The sequence below is a fragment of the Chiloscyllium punctatum genome, chromosome 30 (genome assembly GCF_047496795.1).
Source record: "Chiloscyllium punctatum isolate Juve2018m chromosome 30, sChiPun1.3, whole genome shotgun sequence".
Classification (NCBI taxonomy): Eukaryota; Metazoa; Chordata; class Chondrichthyes; order Orectolobiformes; family Hemiscylliidae; genus Chiloscyllium; species Chiloscyllium punctatum.
The window spans coordinates 19,754,631-19,762,546 of record NC_092768.1 but is presented as its reverse complement, the minus strand read 5'-3'; the positions used below and the strand labels follow the sequence as shown (position 1 = coordinate 19,762,546).

Here is a 7,916-nt window from a genome sequence, read left to right as displayed (position 1 = left end):
CTGCATCGGACATGCACCGAACGTGGTGTATCCCATGGGCCAGCGCTTGCAGGGTTTGGCAGCCACAGGGCCGAGTGGCCTCCTACCTTAGAGTTTGTTTTTACATTGCTGGCTTTCACTGTAAAGTCAGCAGCTGATTCACTGTCACTGGCTTCACACTGTCTCGCAAAGTCAGGACTTGTGCCAAAATGGCAAAGAAACCCAACATCGATCAGGCTGGTTTTATAGCACATGAAATAACACAGAAAGAACACGTTTCTCTTTCACATTCAGTGATGCATCATCCAGTTATCCAACAGCCTGCGCAGACACAAGTCTGGAGATGTGATTAAGAAATAGAAACTCAGCTGCAAGATGTGTCTTCCCGAAGTGAACTTTGGGGTTATTTACACCCTGTTAAAACGCAGTGCAATAAGTCAGAGAATCCCGACAGTGTGGAAGTAGGCTAGTTGGTCCATCTAATTCCTCTAAAGAATATCTCAACCAGACCCAATCCCCTACCCATCCATGGAACCCTGCATTGCCCCTGACTAATCCAACTAACCTACACATCCCTGAATACTCTGGGCAATTCAGCCTGGCCAATCCACCCTGACCTGCACATCTTTGGACTGTGGGAGGAAACCGGAGCACCGTGAGGAAACCCACACAGACACAGGGAGAATGTGTGAACTCCACACAGTCAGTTGCTTGAGACTGGAATTGAACTCGGGTCCCTGGCACTGTGAGGCAGCACTGCCGACCACTGAGCTATCGTGCCCTGCACAGAAGTTAGGTTGAAGATGACACTACACCAGCTTATAGTAAACCTATTGGACTATAACCTGGCCCCATGTCATTTTTAACTTTGCCCACCACAGGCCATCACTGGCGCCTCCACATCCTTTAAACTAACTGCCCTGTTGGCACTTGAATCTGTATCCCCAGAATATGAGCCTGGCCTTATAGATTACTGACCCAGTGATCACAACTCAATGATGCCAGCTCCCACCCCTGAAACTTCAAACTAGCATGAAACACAAAAAAAATGCAGGAGGGAATGAATGAAAGACAGAGAGAGAGAGAGAGAGAGAGAGACAGAAAGAGAGAGATGAAATCCAGGGAGGGAGGAGAAAGGGGGTGCAGGCAATGTCTGAAGCAGTCTACTTTTTTAAAGATAAAGTGACCCACCTGTTTTGATGGAAAAACGCCCAGCTGACAGAGGAGCAGGTAGGAAATGAAAGCTATCAAGCCCAGCGCGGTGATTACAGAGAGGAGTTTACAGATCAGGCTGCTTTTCCCAGAGTTCTGCCTTTCCGGGAGCATTGCTGACAGCGACAGACTTGCTCTGGTTGGTGATGCTTGTCGGCTGCTTGCCAAACCGGTCCAGACAGTGCCTCGCAGGGTTTGTAGGGATCGCTCTGGCTGCTTCAGCTCTTCAACTCCCTCTCATCACAGTCGGGACGGCGAGCTCTATTTAAAGCCGACGGATTGGAAAACCCCTGGAAGGTGGTCATGACAACGGGAGGAAGTGGAAACTGACTGAAACTACTGACCTCTGTTTCATCACCAGGACTACCGTGCCCCTTTGCCCTCTGTTCCACCTAACATCTGCTGAAGGTGCAAGCCCCTCACTGTGAGAGCATTGAAAGGACATGCTCAGTATAAATTGCACAATAGATCCATCCCTGCCATCAAAGCTGGGCTGGTCAGAAGTGTAGCTGCTGCCTGAACTTGGGAAAGAAAGCAACACCAGAGGAAGTGGTAGAGGCTGGTACAATTGCAACATTTAGGCACCTGGAAGAGGATCTGAACAGGAAGGGTTTAGAGGGATATGGGCCGGATGCTGGCAAATGCGACTAGGCTAATTTAGGATAACTGGTCGGCGTCGACGAGTTAGACTGAAGGGTCGGTTTCCACGCTGTACAGATCTATGACTTGAAATTGTCCGAGTGCAATCTCCCACAAACAACAGAGTGGTAACGGCTCAGTCGTTTAATTTACCGATGTTGGTTGGTGGGTGAATTTGGGAAAAGATTCACACCGATGCATCACCAAGTAATGTTCATCTCCCAGGTCGGTGGAGAACTTTGAAGTAAGTTGGAGGATTATTCGATCGGTTTGATGCCAAAACTGCTGGCTCCCACAGGTGTTCACACAATTATTACAGCAGCAAATGAGGCCATTCAGCCTGTTGTGCCTGCACCGTTCTATCACCTCATGCCAATCACCTGCCTTTTTCCTCTCTCCCCCTAAACACTATCTCTTTCCAAACGTTGATCTGATGCTTTCTTGAATGCCTCAGTTGTAGCTGTCCCTGTCACATCTCCATCCCCTAACGACCTGATCTGTGTGGAAAGACTTTCTCTCACACCAGCCTTCCCTCATTTGCAGATCATTTTAAAATCCGTCATGTTTGAGGGGAGGGACTTTCCCGACAGTTGAACTTTGCCAAGGGACAATGATTAGATTCTCTCTTGCTCGTGACGGTGATCACCTGGAATTTGTCTGGCGTGAATGTTACCTTCCACTTGTCAGCTCAAAGCTGGTTTTTGCTGCGTTTGGACATGAACTGCTTCAGTGTCTGTGGAGGCTTGTATGGTGCTGAACACTGTGCAATCATCAGCAAATACCCCCGCCCTCCTGACCTCATGAAGGAGGGAAGGTCATTGGTCAAGCAGCTGAAGGTCGTGGGGTCGAGGACATTATGAACAAACCCTCAGTGACATGGAACTGTGGAGCCCACCAGTAACCTTTACAACAACAACAATAAGTTTGGAAACATGTAGCACCACTCAAACAGCGAAACATTCTAAAACACTTCAGCAGTACTGAACTGCATGAGGAGATTTTAAAAGCAGTTGACTCCGGACTTCACAAGACTGTTAAAAGGTAAAGAAGAAGCAATTATAGAGACTGGGACTCCAAAAGCTACAGGGGCAATATTGGATTGTTTAGTCCAAAGATGTGCAAGTTAGGGTGGATAGGCCACACTAAATTTCCCACAGGGCCCAGGGGTGTGCAGGTTAGAGTGGATAGGCCATGCAAAATTTCCCATATTGTCCAGGGACATGCAGGTTAGGGTGGATAGGCCATGCTAAGTTTCCTATAATGTCCAAGGCTGTGCAGGTTAGAGGGGATGGGCCATGCTAAATTCCCCATGGTATCCAGAGATGTGCAGGTTAGGGTGGATAGGCCCTGCTAAATTTCCCACAGTGTTCAGGGATGTGCAGGTTAGGGTGGATAGGCCATGCTAAATTTCCCACAGTTCCCAGGCTTGTGCAGGCTAGGTGTATTGGTCATGGGAAATGCAGGGTTACAGGATTAGGGTAGAGTGGGTGGATCTTTGGAAGGTCAGTGTGGACCTGATGGGCTAAACGGCCAGTTTCCACACTGTAGGGATTCTATGATTATATGGTTAAAGTCATGGAGGCTCGAGAGACAGGAGTGATAAACTCAGAAGTCTTGGAGGGCTATAACGGTGGCTCAGTGGTTAGCACTGCTGCCTCACAGTGCCAGAGACCTGGGTTCAATTCCTGCCTTGGGCACATTCTCCCCATGTCTGTGTGGGTTTCCTCCGAGTGCTCCGGTTTCCCCCCACAGTCCAAAGATGTGCAGGTTAGGTGAATTGGCCATGCTAAATTGCCCATAGTGTTAGGTGAAGGGGTAAATGTAGAGGAATGGATGTAGAGGAGTGGGTTGCTCTTCAGAGGGTCGGTGTGGACTTGTTGGGCCGAAGGGCCTGATTCCACACTGTAAGTAATCTAAATCATAACGCTGCAAGCTCATGGAGAAAGGGAGAGAAAGGTTTGTGGAGGGATTTGAGAGCAGGAGGTGTGAATTATCAACCAGAGGCCTTGCTGAACCAGGAGCTAGTGTGAGCAGAGACTGGGAGTTGCTGTGAGTTCGGTCATGTGCAAGCAGAGCTTTGGAATGAGCTCATGTTTCGGGGCAGTGGCCCAACAAATCCTGAACTTTTGGTCCAACTTGTCAAGCATTGAGAACACAACGTCTGGTCACCGCACTATTAGAAGGAGGTGATTACATTGGAGAGAGCACAGAGGGGAATCTTCCAGGATGTTGTCTGGGATGAAAGGTCTCAGTTACCCGGAGACACAGGATCGCCTGGGTTTGTTCGGAGGCTGAGGTGGGGGGGGGTATCCTCATTGAGGTCTACAAAATTACAAGAGCCATGGACAGAAATCGGTCATGGGAATCTCTTCCTCATGACAGACGCGGCTGAGACCAGAGGGTTTAAGGTTATGGTGAGGAGCATGTGACCCACTGGCTCAGGAGAGAAACCAGTACGTTCAAAGACCCCTCTCACCCCGGTAAAACACCCTTCCACCCTCTTCCATCAGGCAGGAGACAGAGATGTTTGAAGACATGTACAAGCAGATTTAGGAGCAGCTTCTTCCCTGCTGTTATCAGAATGGAGAGCTTTAATGTTAATGTCGATCATTCTGTCTGCACCTTCTCTATAGCTGTAACACTGCTCTCTGCTCTGTTACCCTGATGCACTTGGTATGGTATGATCTGCCTGTGTAGCTCACCAAACAACACTTTTCACTGTATCCCGATACATGTGACAACACCAAACCAAATCCAGTCAAAGCTGAGAAAGGGGCTTTTCACTCAGAGGGTCGTAGAAATACGCAATATATTCCCTGAGAGGGTGACGGAGGTGGAAACACTCACAACATTGAAACAGCATCTGAATCGGTGCTTAAAATGCCAAGTGCAGGTGAATGGAATTAGTGCAACTTGGGGTTTGTTGGTCAGCATTGATGTGGTAGGCCAAAGGGCCTGTTTCTATGCTGTCTGACCCTTTGACCTGAAGCCACTGGTCCTCCTAACGTTCTGCCAACAGAAGGTCACACCAACATGCAAGAGTTCCTCGAATGACCCTGTTCCACAAGGACCATTCCAAGTTCAGGAGACTCCATGTGGGAAGATGGTGGATGTGAAATTTGAATTTGAGCTTTAGCTGTCTGCAGGAAAAGGCACTTCCCACTAAGTTGTGCCAAATTCTCCGAACTCTGAGCCTGTTTCCAGCGCATTGGTCACAGCAGAATTGGCTACACCATCAACATCTTCACCCCTCCCCCTAATACCTTACATTCTGCACGGTTCAGACACTGATCTCCTTACAGGCAGGTTGAAATGAAGACAGTCATGACTTTGTTAACACAAGGAACAACTCCCCGACGTTAGATTTCGCTAGGCCAGTCATGACTTTATTAGGGCAAAAGTGAGGACTGCAGATGCTGGAAATCGGAGTCTAGATTAGAGTGGTGCTGGAAAAACACAGCAGGTCAGGCAGCATCCGAGGAGCAGGAAAATCGACGTTTCGGGCAAAAGCCCTTCATCGGGAATGACTTTGCTAACACAAGGAACAACTCCCCGATATTAGATTTCGCTAGGCCAGTCTGAGTCATGCTGAGCTGAGTCACTCTCATTATGTCATTATCTTGTCCAAGATTGCTGCTTTGCCCACTGTGTTGAAAACCCACTGAATCATCTTTGAGACGGAAACATTAGAATTGCAGCGACAAACATTCTGTATCTGCCATTTCCCAGTAATACCCTTCCATCAAAATGTTGCAAGGCGCCCAGGATTGCTGTGCTGCTGTGATGAGAACATCAGAACCAGGAGCAGGAGTCGATCATTTGAACATGGTCCATTACTCAATACGATCATGGCTGATCTCATCTCGGCTTCAGTTCCACTCAGCCTGCTCTCCAAACCCATTACTCATTGAAAATCTGTCTGTCGCCTTACGTTTACTCAATGTCCCAGGGCCCAGTTACGCTCTACAGTGGTGAATTCCACAGATTCATGACTCTTTGAGAGAAGTAATTTTTCCACATTTTGTTTTTAAAACTGCTACCCTTTCCCCTGAAACGATGACTCCTCGTTCTAGACAGCCCCAGATGAGGAAACATCCTCTCTAGGTCTACTTCGACAATCCCCTTTCACATTCTAACTTCCAGAAAACATCGGTTCAAACTGCTCAATCTTTCCCCGTAAGACAAGCCCCTTGTCTCTGGGACCAATCTAGTGAATCTCCTCTGAACTCCGTCCAATGCAATGACATCCCTCCTTAAATAACACAGCCATTGCACAACGCTGCACGGTTAACTCTCAGGTCTGGGGGTGGGGGGGGGGGGGGGGGGGGGGGGCACCTTAAAACAATCTGCCCTTGCTCCCTCTTTCTTACACTCCTTATTTAAGAAGTGCCTTAAATCAATAGAAAAACGGCAACACAGAAAGAAGCCCATTGTGTCCAAGTGAAAGAACCACTTTTTCTAACCCCAGCACTGGGTCAGGGGTTTGCAGGACAGAAAGCTCCAAATTCTGATCCAGCTTCATCTCAGTGATGAAGTGGGCACTGAATTCCAGACTGCTTCCGCCCTCCTGCCATCTCTGATCCATCTACCCACCACCTTAAATCTGCATCCCCTGCTAATTAACCTCTGCAGCAGGAGAAGTGGATCTTCCTACCTCTTGTATCTAAGTTCACCCCACACACCCCCTCCCCCCTCATTAATTCGATTCGGTTAGTCCTCAGCACCACCTATTCTAAAGAAAAGAACCCTGGCCTATCCAATCTTTTCCTTTTGCCCGAAACGTCGATTCTCCTGCTCCTCGGATGCTGCCTGACCTGCTGTGCTTTTCCAGCACCACTCTCCCGACTCTGATCTCCAGCATCTGCAGTCCTCACTTTGGCCTAGCCAATCCTTCCTCCTAGTTGCAATTTTCAAACCCTGGCAACATTTTTGTAAATCATCTCTGCCCTCTCCCCAGCACAATTACGCAGTGCAGTGACCAGAACTGTGCGCAAAATACTTCCACTTGTGATCTAACCAGACTTGTCCGGTTCCAGTTCCCTGCTTTTGTATTCAATACCTCACCCAGTGAAGGTAACGTAGGCTTCCATTCCCCCTTTCCCTGGTCTGTCAGATTTGCCTGGGATATTGATAACCTATAGCAGTTCTAACAAAGGGGTATACCTAACGTTCCTCATTAAAGCAAAATACATTGCGAAAAAAACCCTGCAAAAGTCCTACCCATACAACATTTCCAAGTGAACCTGTTCATGTGGACTTGCCTGAAGCTCAGAACAGAGCAGGTGATCCTGCTCTAACCCAAACATTGCTCAGATCAGCCCTTCCCGAGTTCACAAACCCTGTTGTGATGCAGGTTTCTTTGTGTCTTATATCCTTTCCGTACAGAGAAGTTGTAGATCTACACTGCTAACACTCCAACAAATCCTCAGTTATGGCCACTGGCAAAGATCAAAACCGCATTGTTGTTTTCCACATTGGTTTGATCTAAGGACTTGCTTAGGTCTCCTTCGGCAGAGACTTATCATTGGCTTTTAATGAACTCTGACCTCAACTTAGCTTGCGTTTACTGTTCACCACTTTTATGTCAGCCAACCCACCACATAATATTCACACAGAACAATTCTATAACAATTACAAATTCAGCTGACCACATGAGCATCTTACTCATAGAGTCGTAGAGCACGGAAACAGATCCTTTGGTCCAACTCTTCAATGCCGACCTGATTTCTCAAACTCAGCTAGTCCCATATGCCAGCATTTGGCCCATATCCCTCATTGTTCAAATGTATTTTACATGGTCTACTTGGACCCAACTCCACCACTTCCTCTGGCAGCTCGTTCCATACATGCACCACCCTCTGTGTGAAAAAGTTGTCCCTCAAGTCCCTTTTAAATCTTTCCCCTCTTGAACCTATGCCCTCTAGTTTTGAACTCCCCTACCCTGGAGAAAATACTTTTGCAATTCACCTTATCTGCACCCCTCTTGATTTTATAAACCTCTATAAGACCACTCCTCCCCCGATGCTCCAGGGAACACACTCTGATTCACTGAGTCTGCTTTAGATATAACTTCAGCTTTTTGCTGA

At 47.8% G+C, this 7,916-nt stretch overlaps 1 protein-coding gene across 1 annotated transcript in view; it reads right to left on the bottom strand.

Annotated features, from left to right (window-relative positions):
* Nucleotides 1-1,261, bottom strand: part of LOC140454997 (tumor necrosis factor-like) — a 24,632-nt gene extending 23,371 nt beyond the window's left edge. The window contains exon 1 of the mRNA XM_072549673.1: nt 1,171-1,261. The gene's annotated coding sequence lies outside the window, so the exon portion shown is untranslated. The remainder of the gene's footprint in view (nt 1-1,170) is intronic.
* Nucleotides 1,262-7,916: the final 6,655 nt, after the last annotated feature.